Source organism: Eulemur rufifrons, chromosome 17 (genome assembly GCF_041146395.1).
Source record: "Eulemur rufifrons isolate Redbay chromosome 17, OSU_ERuf_1, whole genome shotgun sequence".
NCBI classification, from domain to species: Eukaryota; Metazoa; Chordata; class Mammalia; order Primates; family Lemuridae; genus Eulemur; species Eulemur rufifrons.
This window is the reverse complement of record NC_090999.1, coordinates 48,032,439-48,048,425: the sequence shown is the minus strand read 5'-3', so window position 1 is coordinate 48,048,425 and position 15,987 is coordinate 48,032,439.

Below are 15,987 nucleotides of genomic sequence, written 5' to 3'. Positions count from 1 at the left end.
AATGCATGCTACTTACTCCAGTTCTAATTTTAAAGCACAGCTCATTCTCTCTGTTTTATTAAATCTACATTTTTCATAATCTTCATGAGCATCTTGTTTTTAAAGCCCCAAATAAAAATTGAAGACAGTGGGAAATAAACCCCTCATATCTGTGTTATAACAAGGTTTTGAAACCGTGACTTAGAGCAGACGTTCCTGCCCCACCTGCTGTCTTCATAGTCACGTTTGGCCATTTTATTTCTCCTGACATCTTCAATTTAACATGAAAGATGACATAGAGTTACAAGTTCCAGTGCTCTGGTTGTGTAAATGGTATGGAACAGAACTTGATGTTTAAGAAAATGTTTTAAGAACAGAGATGAATGAACTTCTATGAAAGGTACAGAACACGTTTCTGTCGCTCAAACTAATGACATGCCCTTAAAAAAGCATTAGCATGTGGACCAATGCCAAGGTGAGATTAATAATGCCATAGTACTACCTGAAAATAATACAAAAGCTGAGAAGCAAACACATTTTATCTATTTCTCATGCTTAGTCACAGAGCTACTCCCTCTCAAAGAAAATTTTAGAAAACAAGAGGACTCTTGAAATAAAACCCTAGAGCCTTCTATTCCAGACGGCTTTGTACTCTGTCTGTTTAGCATTATTCTTTGAGATATAGACAACCTCTCTGGGACCCCAGACCATGTGTTTCCTGCGGTGTCTTGGCTGAGCTCAGCAAAGCCTAGGACTTCACTAGGTGTTAGGTAGTGAGATCTACTGTGACGGGGTGGACTTCCCCTTAAGGGATCTATTAGTAGATCGGAATACCTAGCAAGCCGTCCTCAAAGCGGTCCCAGAGGAGCCGGAGAAGGTTAACCCAGAGTCAGGGGGCTGCAAGGGACTAGCTGAGATAAAGCAGCTGAAAGTTCCCGCGGGGCCCTTAGCTTAGATAAGCAAAAGCTAGGAAGGGAAGGAGAGAAATAAGGTCTATTTTCTGACTCTCAGAAGGGAAGGAGGAAGTTGGCTAATTAAATTTGGGATCCAGGTGAAGGAAAAGACTCCTTGATTTGGCTAACCCAGGAAGGAAATAAATTTGCTGGAAAATTAGAATACTGACATTCTAATTTAAACTTTGGTCCTTTTTGAATGCTTGAAAGTGGAGAGAGTGATCTTGGGAAAAAGCAGACACCACCTCTGTATTAGAGAACCGGAGCTGTGTGAGTGCCACCATGCTGTTTGCTTTAGTAAAAGGAGAGTCTTGGTTGGACCCCATCCAAGGCAGTCTCATTGCCAGAACACCCAGAGGACGTCAATTTAAAGTGGTCCTTCCGTCCCATAACTTTCCGGCCCACCCTCTGCTCACCCCCAGACCTGCGGCATCCATCATCTTCTCTCTTTCTTACCTCTTTAATCTTTCCCTCTCCACTGGCTTTTCCCCTTGGCTTCCACACACGCTCAGTCCCCAGATCCTCAAACGACAACAAAACCCTCCCGTGACCTTGTCTCCCTCTCCAGTTACTGTCCCATTTTCTTCCTGTCACCACTCAACATTCGCTTTCTCCACTTCCTCACTCCTACTCATTCCCTGCCTCTGCAGCCTGGATCCTGCCCCACCTTGGAAAGTGTACTCGGGATGGTGTCTGTCCACACAATGGCTTCTCTTTCCTCCCTCTCGGCTTCTATAGAAGTTAACTATGATGAGCCTCTACCCTGCAAAAGTCTCCTCCTTCATTGTCGTTCTGCACATGGCATTCAACCGCCTCTCCACAGTGGCACCTCCCAGACCATTCCCCCTGAGTCTTCCTCGCTGGCTCCTCTTCCACCAACAACCCAAATGTTGACACTCCCTAAGATTCGGTTGCCCACGTCCTTCTCTCCTCACTCTTTATGTGTTCTCGCTGATAAAGTCATGTACTCTCCCTGTTTCCACAATGATTTCCATGTGACACGCTCAAATACAAATGCCCAGTGCCAGACTCTCTACTGAACACGGGCTTGCAAATCAAGCTACTATTAATACATAACTTGCAGGCACCTCAGATTCAACAGGTACAAAATCAAGGTCATGATCTTCTTTGTTAAATCCTCCTTCTCCCTAAAACCCCTTTCTCTTCCACTGCCATCGGTACTCAGGCTCCACTCCCTGGGATCCTCTCTAACTTGTTCCCCTCTCATCTGCCACACGCAATTTAATTTTAAAATCCTGATGATATTCCCTCCACTTTGTCTTTCCTGTCTAAGGCCTTCTTTCTACTCCTACTGGCTAAAGTTAGGCTTCCAGATGACCTCCTTTTCCCTTAAAGAATTTTAAAAAACCTATGGGCCACCTCATCTTCGCAGTCTTCATCACTTCCTCTAATCTGTCTCACACACAGACATGAGGCATCAGGTCATTGAATTGATGACATTCTCCCCATGCTCAAAATCACGTGGGAACCCCTGTCATCTACAGAATAAGCTCAGCCTTTTCAGCCTGAACACTTAGGTCTCTAGAAACCAATGCCCTTCCCCAGCACACACACACACACCCTGGTATTCTTTGGCTTGCTGAATGTATTCTGCATGTTTTCTGACTTTCTAGTATTCTCTCTATGTGAAAACACTTCCCCTAGTTGCTACCTGCTGAAATCCTACCTATACTTCTAGGCTTTGCTTAAATACTACCTCCTCCATGAAGTCACTCCAGATAGAACGCTTCCCCCCCACACAAAAAATTACCCTCTCCCTCTTCTACAAATAACCCCATAACTTTTGTCTTCTATTATAACAGTGTTACTCAAACAGCTAGAAAACAGCAGAGCAGCATCCCTGGGAGTTTCTTAGAAATGTAAGTTCATGGGCTTGATCCTTGACCCTGGATGGGAGGGGATGGGGTCTAGGACTTGTGTTTTAACAAGTTCACCAGATGATTCTGAGACAGGATAGACTGCATGCGTGCCTAGACCCTAGTGCCAACATTGTGTGTTTGAACATGTCTTTCCACCTAGACTGTGAACTTCTCGAGGGCAGGACTTGTCATGTTGGTATGCCATGTTGTAGTCCTATGTAGGAGCTTAACACAAACTTGTTGAGTAGCTGCCAGTGGTATCTTAGTGCAGCCCTGGAGTACTGCTTAAGTACCATGGATCTGTAAAGAATGTGCTACACATCAATAAAAGAATCGACCCTCCGGTTGCAGTTTATATATTTTATTTGTCTTTCTTTGTCTACTAGATTTGATATCAGGGGTGGGAAAATAGAAAAAAAAATTTTTTTAAATAAATGCTCAGAAAGGGTTTCTTGACCAACCATGGACCTCACCTTAGCTTCCTACTTAGTGTTGAGGAAGAAAGTGAGTACCATTGAACGTTTATTACCTACCAGGCACTATGCAATTTTGTTTAATCTTTACAACAACCTATGTAGTATATACTATGCTTATCTACATTTTAATGATGAGTAAACTGAGGCTAAGAGAGGCTAGGAACTTGCCCGTGATCGTGCAGACAGAAGTAACTCAGCTAGGAAATTTGAGGCTATAGGTCCCACTTCGAACTATCACACTAAATCCCCTGTATGGTTTCACGCCTGCTAACTAGGTCTGGACTTTTCCTGGAAGCCTTAGGATTCTCTGCCGGGTCTCATGAGACCATTCACTTTCCCAGCCCAGTTGTTAAACCAGGCTTTACTGCATCTCTACGAGCCCTAGCTCTGCTTCCACTCTTCTCAAGCACTGAAAACTCCGTAGCTGCCATAGCATTTTCTTGCCAGTTTTCAGTAGACTCAAGGTCAAAGTAATTATCACCTGGGCAGAGCCTTCCTCCCCTGGTAGTGAGAGGTAGTGAGATAGTAGTGAAAGGAGATGCTCCTGAAACCTATTAAAATCTGCCTTAGTCGTGACTCTGAGTCATGACCCCTAGGAGTCGAGGAGCTCTCTGAGTTAGAGTTGGCTGCAGGGGCATTGGTTTTCATGGCAATATACTCAGTACTCCTAGGGTTACGTTAATTAGCCTTTTAAGGCCCTAGACTCTAGAAATCACCAGGTTTGGCATGGGAATGGTTATTCACAATTGTCCCCCAGATAGAAGGAGACTGATTTCTGGAAGATTCTTCCTGCCAGAGCACATGCCCAAAGCACCAAGGACACACCCCTGTCTAGATCTCTGGGCCAGGTTTTATAGCCTTGGACTTGAGAGCTGAATAAAAAGAAAAGTCAGACTCACAGTCCTCCTGTGGGCTTTTCTCAGGCACAGGCTTACCAGGGCACCAGGGAGCAGACATGTGTTTGGAACTGGGAGCTCAGAATTCTGGCTTGGACCCCAAACCCAGTCCCAGGTTGCCTTTTATTGTGGGGCAGAGGGGAGAAAAGCTGTCGAGGGGTAGGGGACAGGAGGAATTACTTTGCTTTGGCACATTCTCCCACTTGGTATCTAGAAAGAAAAACTCTACCTGCTGAGCAGGCCAGCTTGTGAGGACTTTTACCACAGCATTTAAAGAGAAAGTTCACAGAAACATCATGTCTTCACTCTTCATTCAACCACCATTTATTCAGCACCCGCTGAGCATTAGGTGTTGTTCTGGGGGCTGAGTTACTAAGAAGACACCGTGGCCCAGCCCTCAAGTCATCCCTAGTCTGACAGGGTACCTGAATTATGTATGCAGTGGCTCTCTGGTCCCTTGGAGTCATTGCACACCTGCAACCCATGACTCACAATCCCCAGAAGTAGGAAGGAAACATCTTCGCAGCCGGGGCCGGAGAGGCTTCTGGCCTCAGTCCCGCACCACGCCAGCAGGCGCAGACACAGCCTCCCCAAGCCTGGCCCCTCTGCCCCTGCCCGGGCCCCTCTGATGTCTCCTCCAGCAGACACAGCCTCCACTAGCCCTGGCTTCTCATCTCTTCCCGAAGACCCCCTCAGTCTTAGCCGAGAGGATCCCTTGCTTTTCCCCAGCTCTCCTGAGACCCCTGCTCTAACTCCATTAGAACCTCTCCTTTCTAGAAAGCTGAAGGGAAAAACATTACCTCCTTGACAGATGTGGTTCTCCATTCCAGATCCCAGTCTTAACCACAGGCTTAAGAGACTAGCAAGTTCAAAAGTGGTTAGGGTCAGTTACATCTTTATTCTGAATCCCTACAGACTTTAAGAACCAGAGAAACAAAAGGATCCCATCGACCTGCCCCTCATGCTGTCATCTCGCCTCTGTGGAAAAACGCGAGTGAGAGGAGCAGAGTGGTGGGGAGCAGAGTGGTGGGGAGCAGAGAAGGGGTGGTGGGGAGCAGCCAGATTGGGGGGGCGGGGGGTGGGCGGGGACGGTGGACCTCAGGCAAAAATGCACCCGGCAACTGCCCTGAGAGGATGCTCTTCTCTCTGCTTATGGCGACTCCCTGTGTAAATGACACAGGTGAGCAAGGTGAGCAGGGGCGGACAGAGGACCCGCAGGCAGGGCACACGGGGTGAGAAGAGGCCGTGAGGCGGGCGCCCCTGCTGGCCCCCTCCGGCACTGCAGATATCTGCCGCCCTCAGCACCTGAGTCCTCCTTGAGCCCCGCCTCCCTGTGGCACCCAGAGCCAGCAGGCGCCGTGCCCTCCCCCTTGCAGGTGAGCGATGGGGTTTCAGGCTGAGGAGGAGACCAGCAGCGGACCCCAAGTTTATGGTCCATGGGGTAATAGCCGTGCACAGGACCGAAAGCCAAAGTGTAACAGACCTGTGCTGTTCCTTCCGCTGGGAAGGGGAGGGAATCCCTTAGAACCCTGCTGTACCGTGGGAGGTGGTGGGGAAAGGAGTCGGTGCCAAGAGCTGTGAGGCCTGGGGTGGGGGTGCGCGGGGGGAAGTAAGATTTCAGTAGAAACAAGAATAATTACCTCTCAAAAATCAGGGGAGGAACAGGAAGGTGGGAGTCAAAACTCCTGCATGCTGGTTCTTCCTTTTTCTAAAACATAGCAGCTGATGACATAGAAACAGTTGTGCTCTCTCTCCTTACTTTTAAGCTAGTTACAATCTGCCCCAATTTTGCTAAGTTTTTCACTTCAAATAAGAAGTTCAGCAGAACTACTTTAAACTACATCTACTTATTACAGATAAAGACGACATCCAATTATTTCCTCCCCTCCCGACAACATGACATCACCTAGTTCATTGAGCTGGTTTTCCTGTCTAATATTCCCTCCCTAGATCCATTCGCCTACTCTTATACTCACCTGACTCTGAGCTAAGGTCGGAGGATCTGACCCTGTGTCCAGCAGCACTGGGACCCATTCCTCTGGCTTTGATTTGTTTGGGGCCATGGGAGTGACCAGGAGGAGACTGGAGGGAAAATGGGCCTTACCTTAAGCTGTGTTCAGAGTCCTAGCAGAGCACACCTTCAGGTTCCGGCCAGGATGCCGTCTGATACACCCACATGCTGTGCGGACGTCCTCTCGCCCCGGCAGCAAGGCCATCCAATGGTTCATCTAGGTTTTTATTAGGTATTTGATAGGAGTTCAGAAAGCTTACATTTGCAAACAAAGAGACTCTGACTAGATTCCACGGGTGGTACCTTTATTTGTATTGAAAGAAGAGGTTTGAAAATATAGCATAGGTGGGGGATGGAGAAGGTCTTCTGTATACAAATAATAATACTTTACAATTTTTTCATATTTTTCATGAAGGCCTCATGTGCTGGATACTGTGCTAGGTCCTGAGGCCACCAAGACATCTAAGGAGCTTACAGTTCAGTGGGGGAAGAAAAAGTGTAAAGAAATAATTATAATAGAGTATGGCAAGAGCCATGTCAGAGATTTGCATGGGTCTGGGACAAATACAGAAGACAGTAGCTAACTAGAGAATTGGGGAAGGCTTCCTGGAGGAGGTGATCTCAAATGTGAGTCTTAGTTGTGAGTGGGATTTAGATAGGAGAGAGATGCATAGAGGGGAAATTTCTAGACAAGGACATTCCGGGCAGGGCTGTATGAGTTACCACATGCTTTCACACTCATCCGCTGGGGTACCAACCTTAGGATTCAGAATCTACCCCAGAGATTCTTACTCTGGAAGCATGCATGCTGGAATCACTTGGGGAGATTTTACAACATATTGATGGCTGAGCACCCCTAGACTTACTCGGAAGCAATAAAATTAACCTTCAGGGTCATTCACTCGCATATAGACTCTTCCCAAGGCTCTGGGATGGAGGAGACCCTAGCAATATGTTCCCAAAGTCACACTTTTGTAAAATTTGCAAGAGTGAGATATCATTTTGTTCTTCTTAACAAGGGTCCTCAAACCGTATGCTCCTCAGGAGCCACAAACCTGGATCTTCCCCTGGCCCTAGGTCGTAGCCCAACCCAATTCAATTAGAATCTCTGGGGATGTGGCCTGGGCATCGGCATGTCTGGAAAGCTGCCCAGCTGAATTTAATGTGTGCCCAGAGTTGAAAACATTACGCATTTTAAGAGCTGGAAGAGATCTCAGAGTCCTAGTAAAATTCTCTCACTTTGAAGCTGAAATAACCAGAGCCCAGAAGGCAGAAGTGGCAGGTTGAAGGTCCCACAGTTCATCACTGGAGAACTAGTGTTCAAACCTAGTTCCCCTAGCTCTAAATCCATGCCCACTCCTGCTTAGACAGCCAGCTATTTCCGGGAACAAGTGCCAGGTACCAAAACACATTTGCCAGGGCTTGCCCCACCTTCCTTCAAAACCTGGGTCTCACAGCCCTGAGTCCGTCAGCAGTTCGTGGAGCTTGCTGGACCCAGGAGCCTAGCCCACGGCAGCGGGGCAGAGAGAGCCCTCAAAGGCTGAAATCGTCAAGGAGTGCCTCTGGCTAATCCACTTGAAAGTCCCCAGGGTCAAAGAGAAAAGGCAGAAAATTATAGCTGTTCTAGCCAGAATATCCCAGGAGAGGCTTTTCCAGAGCTGGTTTTTACCACACTCACAGTCTGTGTAATTATCACCTGGACAGCACCTCCCCTTTTCAGACAACCCTGTATTGTGAGAAGCCCAAGAAACCCACTGAAATATGCCCAAGGGCCCCACTGAGTCATGCAAAATGCTTTACCCTAGATCTGTAGGGCTATTCATTTCATAATAGTGCACTTCCCAATGTATTCATAATTAGTCTTTAAAGGATTCAAAATGCCTTTTAAAAAAGTACTCTTGTACTAAATAAAGATCACTAGGGAATATGGAAATCACGAGGCTATTTGGGGAAACCAGACTAACCCCATTGTGCCTGGGAACGACTGTAGCCCCTGGGCATTTTCAGACCAGGGGACACCAGGAGAGATGGAACTCCAGGCCTGTGTGGTGGAGGAGGTGGCAGCTGGGGCTTGCACCCTTAGGAGCAGGCTGTGTTTAAAAACCCTGTCTATTCATGCAGGAGGTAGAGAAACTTTTGAGTTGCGACAAAAGAGGGGGAATGAGGAGCAGGAATGGCCACACTAAGACACACACTGAAAAGTGTCTCCCACTGTCCTCCAACATGATGGCAGGAAAATGGCAGGATGTGGGGCAATGTCTCTTGGATGCTAATTTACTCTTTAAAAGATATAATTGGTATTACTACTACAATGTTGATGAGACGTGGATACTAGTAGTTACTCCTTTAGACACTTGGAACTTCTGCTTCTTCCCACCCACCACATCCATGCGCCCCTGACTGGTCCTGGCAGTCCTGTGGGTGTTTTGTGCCAGTGCCGGGTTGCTCGGGGCCTGGTCTGTCCATCGTGGACCCAACCTTGGATCTCTCAGCACCCATAGCTTTAGACTCGAGTTCAGGACAGATGCTTGCTTGTGTTCGCGAGGGAAGAGGAAGAGAACCTGCTGCACTCAAGAGACATTTTATAGGGATCTTTTATTCAATGAAAAGTCTACATTTTAAAAAGAGGATCTCGGCCACCGAATGTCATCTGGCCTCCTACCACAGATGACTGATTTAGTATGTGTTTATAGAATTATTGAGCCCAATAATTAAGAAATACAGAATACCTTAGCTTCAGAAAATTATGGTCAGCTGTGCTTCTTGGTGTGTGACTAAAATCAGTCTCGGGGGCATCTAAATTACATGTTTGCTTTGTGACATCCTAATTGGCAAAATATAAGTATAGACTTCAGCGTAGGAGCTACCATACGAAGATTAAGACACAGTTTCTGTTCTTAAGAAACATCCATCTAGACGGAGGGAAAAATAAACTCATGGGTAATACCCGGAGAGCCCCCCAAGCAGCAAACCTGCATAGTATAGGTGAGTTGGGAGAAGAGGAAGATTCACACCCTTTCAGGGATTGAAAAAGGAAGAGAATGAAATGAATTTGGGGAAACACAATCTTCACAAAGTTATGTCTTCACTTTTAAGTTAGTCATTCTGATTTTCTGATAAGAAAGGCATTTACAAATGAATGTCTTCACGTTCATCATATTTCCAAAATAATTCACAACAATCTCTTATTTCTCTTTCTCCTACGATAACTAAGGTCAATTAATGTAAACTGCATTGAATAGAATTAATGTTTATATTTTCAATTCTGTATTTAAAAAATGCAAGTTGGCATAAAATGTTTTAGGGAAGGGATTTCAACCATTCAATGTAGAACATTTAAATTTTAAAGGTGTATCATGTCTTTTGAATAATAACTAAGATTTATAGGAAGCTTGCTGTGTGCCAGGCACTCTAACAAGTATTATCTCTTTTAATCTTCTGCATGCTCCGTTAGGTAGGTGCTGTTATCACCTCTGCCAGAGACACACACACACTTCACAGATGAGAAAACAGGCACCGAGAAGTTAGAAAATCTACCTGTCAGAGGTAGGCTTTGAACCAAGGCTGTCTGATCCCCAAAGGGATCAGATTAACTCTTATGCTGGTGGTAGTTATAGAGATGTATCACCCACATCTCCCTTCAAGGAAGAACACACTTCCAAGCTTGAGGAGTGCAGCCTAACCTCCAGCTCTTAGCACCTCCAGGTGCTGCCTCAGTTTCCTTGAGCCCCTCACCTGAGGTCAGGCCCTTCTTGTGTGTATAAAGAACGGCCATTTCTACCCAGTACCGTGCAACTCTGATGGGTGCTGCTTACCCCAGACTAACAAAGCCTTTGTCAGGTCCAGATCACAGATACCTTTTCCCTCCTCTCATTCCTGCATCCTCACCTTTCCTTTCACAGCTGTTGATCCCTAAGGAACATCTTGCAAACACCATCTCAGTCTCTGCAACTGGAGAACCCAGACTGTGGCAGCGCCATGCTCCCACCCTAAGACTTTAGTGTAGGTGTAGATACACACTCAAAGTCTAGGCATACATGCATGATATCCTGTTTCTCATGTCACAACTTCCCCACTGAATCTCCACACAAGCATTCAATTCAATTTCTCTGGCTACTTAGGGGAGGCAATAGAGATTAAGGCTCAAGACCATTCTTTTGGGATCAAACTTGGCTTGAAATCACAGCCCTGTCATCATTTACGAGAGTAAAATGTGATAATGTGTATAAAGATCTTCAACAGTTTCCAGCCCTTAGTAAGCCTTTAATAATTGGCAGCTACTATTATAGCTATCCAGAGTTTCCAAGACTTTAGTCCAGACCAAACATACATCAAGGAACTATTTCCCCCTCTCACAGTGGGACAATCTCTACCCTCAGCTTCTCCTCCTCCACTCTCTGCTGATCTACAAGGAATAATTCAACACACCCACCCAACAAAATCTCAGTTCAAACTTCCATCATCTTTCCCTTGGACTATTGCAATAGCTTCCATACTGGCATTCCTGCCTCTTGGATTAGATGCTCTATTTCCAATCCATTCTCCACTTACCCAGAGAGTGATGTTTCTTAAATGTAGATGTGGTATCTACTTGAAAACCTTGAATAACTTTCATTTCCTGCAAAGAAAAAGATTATGTAAAATATGGAAGCTACTGAACATGCTCCCTGCCTTCTCTCTGACTGCTCTGTCATCCTAAACTTCAAAAATAACAAAAACACTTGCAGTTTCCTAAACTTGCCATGCTGTCTGTCGTTTTATGGTTCCTGGTCTTTGAATGCTAATCCCTCTACCTTCACACCCCACCATGAATCCCCAGTACTTCTGGGAAAACCCTATTTATTCTTCAAAGTCCTTGCTATGGACTGAATATTTGTGTTCCCCTGAAATTCATATGTTGAAGACCTAATCCCCAATGTGATGCTATTTGGAGGTAGGGCCTTCTGGAAGTAATTAGATTTAGATGAGGTCATGAGAGTGGAGTCTCCATGGTGGAATTAGTGCCCTTATAAGAAGAGATAAAATCCCTCTCTCTCTCTTTCTGCCTCTCTCTCTCTGCCATATGAGGAAACAAGAAGTTGGCCATCTGCAAACCAGGAATACGGCTGTCACTAGACATTGAATATGCCAGCACCTTGATTTTAGACTTTCCGGCCTCCAGAACTGTGAGAAATAAATATTTGTTGTTGAAGTCATCCAGGCTAAGATACTCCTCCTAAGTAATACCTTCGCAATGCCCTTCATTCTTCATTTATTTACTCATTCATTATACCTCAACTGACCATCAAGCATGTAGCAGAATTTTGCTACATTCTAGGAATATAAAATATATCTCTGTCAAAAATTAATTTGAACTTTATGTTAAAATGAAATTAAAATTATTTTATTTTATAATAATTTAGATCACATATATATAATATAGCATTTTTTAAAGAAATTACATTCAGGGTAAAAATTTTCCAAATAAAATTTCTGATAGCATCCATGAGAATGTTGTAATTTTAGGGTGCTATTGTGCCATAAATAGAAGGAATACTTTTGAAAAAATATTTAAAGTTTTGTCATCTTTCACTAGGGTCTCTCTTCATAGTTTGATATGTAACTCATTGCATTTAAGTATGCATTTGGTTAATTTCCCTTCTTTAGTTCATAACTGACCAAAATCTCTCACATCTTTACTTGTCAATGGTTATGTGTGTGTTTGTTTGAACAGTAGCTCAACATCACTTTCATCAATCATAAAATCTTGTATCCTTTGCAAGATACAAAGTTTCACTCTGCCTTTTGTTTAAAATGAATTTTATTTTCTTTTAGGTGTTTTCAACAAAAGGCAATAAGTGGTCCAGCAATGATATTGACCCAGTGGGCATAAATGGACCCAGCGATTTGATGATAAATCTTTAACAAGTTCTCAGAAAAACAAATAGCTCTGATTAAAATGTTGGCCAATTGCCATAGTTTAAATACTCTATTATGGCCAATTCCAAGCTACCAATGTGATGTTGTTGAATTGGGAGTTGGAAAAACTCCCAACTACATGTTGACTCTGAGAGCCCCTACAAGCCAGCTTCAGCACACCACTGGATAGATTTTAGTGTAAAGCTTAGTGTAATGTTTGAGTGGTCATAAACTTCTAAATTGTTCAGTTTTTTGGTCGATATGTACATGCTATGATGACTTTTATTTTCCTACTAAACTTTGTGACCTACAGGATTCAAAAATTAGGAAACTCATGTACATCATTTAAGGCTCCCTAGAGTTGCCTTAACGAAGTAAATAAGGGGAGGGGAATAACACAACCTAATGGGTACTATGAACACTATTTGGGTGATGGGCACACCTATAGCCAGGACTCAAGCATTACAAAAATGATCATGTAACCTAAAACATTTGTACCCCCTTAATATTTTGAAAGTAAAACAAGAAGTAAATAAAACCATAATAAGATTCCATGGTATCTTTAGAGGTAGACCTTGGATTCACTGAAGTCTCCTGTGCCTTGATGAATTCTCTGGTTCCCAGACCCACCACTACTCCTATATTCAGGGGTCAAAATAGCAAGACTCTCATACCTTCTTAGTAATATTCTTCCTAGAAACATCAGGAGAGCTGAAACTAAGCCTGAATTCTATGTTTCCTATCTCTCCAAAAGCACGAGAGCACCCTTATAAATTGTTAGGGACTGAATTGTTCCCCTCCATTCCCCACAAATTCATATGCTGAAGCCCTAATCCCTAATGTGACTGTATTTGAGATAGGGCTTTTAAGGAAGTAATTAAGGTTAAGTGAGTTTATAAGGGTGGGACCTAATTCAACCAGACTGGTGTCCTTAGAAGAAGAGGAAGAGACACCAGGGAGGCGTGCACACAGAGAAAAGGCCACATAAAGACATAGCAAAAGGGTGGCCATCTGCAAGCCAAAAAGAGGGGCCTCAGGAGAAACCAACTCTACCAGCACCTTGAACTTGAACTTCTAGGCTCTGGAACTGCAAGAAAATAAATTTCTGTTGTTGAAGCCACCCAATCTGTGGTATTTTGTTATGACAGCCTGAGCAGACTAATACACGAATGAATCACTGAAATTGCCTTGACCATCTCCTAGTTCTTCATGGCAAATGCACAGACTACAATAATAATGGCCCTGGAATATGTGTGAATATGTTTGTATGCATATATCTGTGTGTTACTCCAACCCTGTAATTTGGTATACAGATTTCTTGTTTAAAGATAGTTGAGAAGTTTGATACTGGACAGTCCGCAGATAATTATAACTTGATCTGCCAAATGAAATATAACTGTCAGTTTCATTGAAAAATATGTGTTCACTTTGAGAATTGCCATCATTAATATAAAACATTCTTGTAATACTGTATTAGATTCAGTGTAATCAAAGACATGTAGGCTATTAAAAAGAACTTTGAAAGTTTGTTGAAGTGAACCTGTCAGATACCCATTCTCTGCTTGTCTGCTTCTGAGGCAGGATGCTGGGGGAAACCAACTAAATTGTAAAGTGCTTTTCCCAATAAAATGGGCCAGAGAATGAGCAGAACTTTATTTTAAATAAGGAGTTTTATTGTCCCAAGCAGACACTAATCTGAGTTTTCTCAGACCTGACCAACACAGCTCTATTTGCCAAAACCCCCCAGCACTTCCACAGGTTGCCAGTAAATCCAGATCGCTGGTTACCACCTGCAAACACACACAGGCAGTCCACTGTTAGAAGGAACTGTGAACAGAGTTTGGTTCTTGGACCTTAATTACACCTCTGCTGTTAACAAAGAGCTTGTTAGTTTATGTTCTGGGTTAGGTAACAGGTTCTTTCTGGCTTTCAGAGCACCTTGGCTTAACTTCCCCACCCCACTTCACCCCTCTTCTTGTCCCACAGCCCCTCTGCACACAGAGCAGAAACAGGAATCTGAGTGCTTGGCCTCTATGCCTTTGGCACGGCCTCAGATCCCGTTAGTACTCCTTCAAACTAATGAAAATATGATAAAGACTATGAACAGTCAATACCACCAAAGAGGAAATACAAATGTCAGATAAAGAATTGAAAGTACATTATATTTCACTGGTCACCAAAAGAATGGTATATTATAAATGATATTTGCCATTTTTAATAAAATGGTAGCCATTGAAGATCAATAACTTTGGGTTCAACAGCTCTGTCATTTATTATCTGATATTACTGAAGAACTATTTGGTAATATGTATTAAAAACTTTTAAAGTATTAATGTGCATCAGCTTCCAGCCAAGATGACATAAAAGGTACTATATTTATTCTCCTACCTGAAATTACCAAAAAGAAAAAGAAAAAATATATTAAACAATGATTTTCAAGACACTAGACCACAGGCAATGAAAGACAATTGCCCCTTGAAAGATAGGAAACAAATGAGGTGAGCCCTTCAATTGCTTAGCTTACTGTCTTGGGAGTTCCAAGCCATGGTGCAGGGAGGAGGAACCCAGGTGGAGCCCAGAGACCTCCCAGAGTTGGGGAGATGAAGCTAAGGTTATCAAGAAATCAAAGCAGCTAAAGTTCTCAAAGCAAAGTACTGCAGGTCTCCCTTGAATATTCAGCTGAGTAGCGATCAGCAAATGCATGTGAGGAAATTATTAAAACCAAAGATTGAGAAAAGAACCACCTAATAGAATTAGAGCAGTGGTCCCCAACCTTTTTGGCACCAGGGACTGGTTTCATGGAAGACAATTTTTCCATGGACTGTGGTGGGTAGGTGAGTAGGGGGGTGTAGGTAGAGCTCAGGCAGTGATGCAAGTATGGGGAGGGGCTTTAAATACAGATGAAGCTTCAAAGCTTCACTCTCTGGCCCGCAGCTCACCTCCTGCTGTACAGCCCAGTTCCTAACTGGCCACAGACTAGTACCAGTCTGCCACCCAAGGGTTGGGGACCACAAGATTAGAGCTCAAAATGCTTGCCACTACACAGGGCTGGAACAGAGCATGTTCCCACAAGGAAGACTAGAAAACTTCACTATTTGTTAGGTAGATACACAGAAAGGTCTTGCCTCAGTAGGGGAAAATAAAAAGCCCTAGACTAGTAGAGTAGTGCTCACACTCCAGTCTTGCTTGGAAAATCTTAAAAACAAGAGTAAAAAGGATCAGGTTGTTTCCAACTAACTTAACCACATCCCAGAACACAGTTTATGAATATTGATAGGAATACAAAAATATCCAATACTCAATATGGTAAAATTTACAATACCTAGAATACCATAAAAAGTTAACAGTCATGCAAAAAAAAAAAACCAAGAAATTATGATCCATAATAAAGATGACAGGCAGTTTTGATTGACAGGCAGATTGATCAAAACTGACCAAGTGTGAAACCATCTGGTCCAGGATTTTTCTTTTTAGGAAGGTTTTTTATTGCTGCTTCAATTTTGGTACTTGATACTAGTCTGTCAGTAATTCCATTTCTTCCTGTTTGAGCCTAAGGAGGCTGTGTGTTTCTAAGAATTTGTCCTTTTCCTCCACGTTTCGAATTTATGTGCATAGAGGTTTTTATAGTACTTACAGATGATATTTTGTATTTTTATGGCATCAGTTGTAATTTCTCCTTTTTCATTCCTGATTGAGCTTATTAGAATTCTTTCTTTTCTGCTTCTCATTAATCTAGCAAGAGGCATGTCAATATTGTTTATTTTTTCAAAGAGCTAATTTTTTGTTTTATTAATCTTCCATATAGTTTTTTGTTATCAATTTCATTTTGGTCTGCTCTGATTTTTGTTATCTTTTTTTCTGCTGGGTTTGGGGTTGGTTTGCTCATTCTTTTCC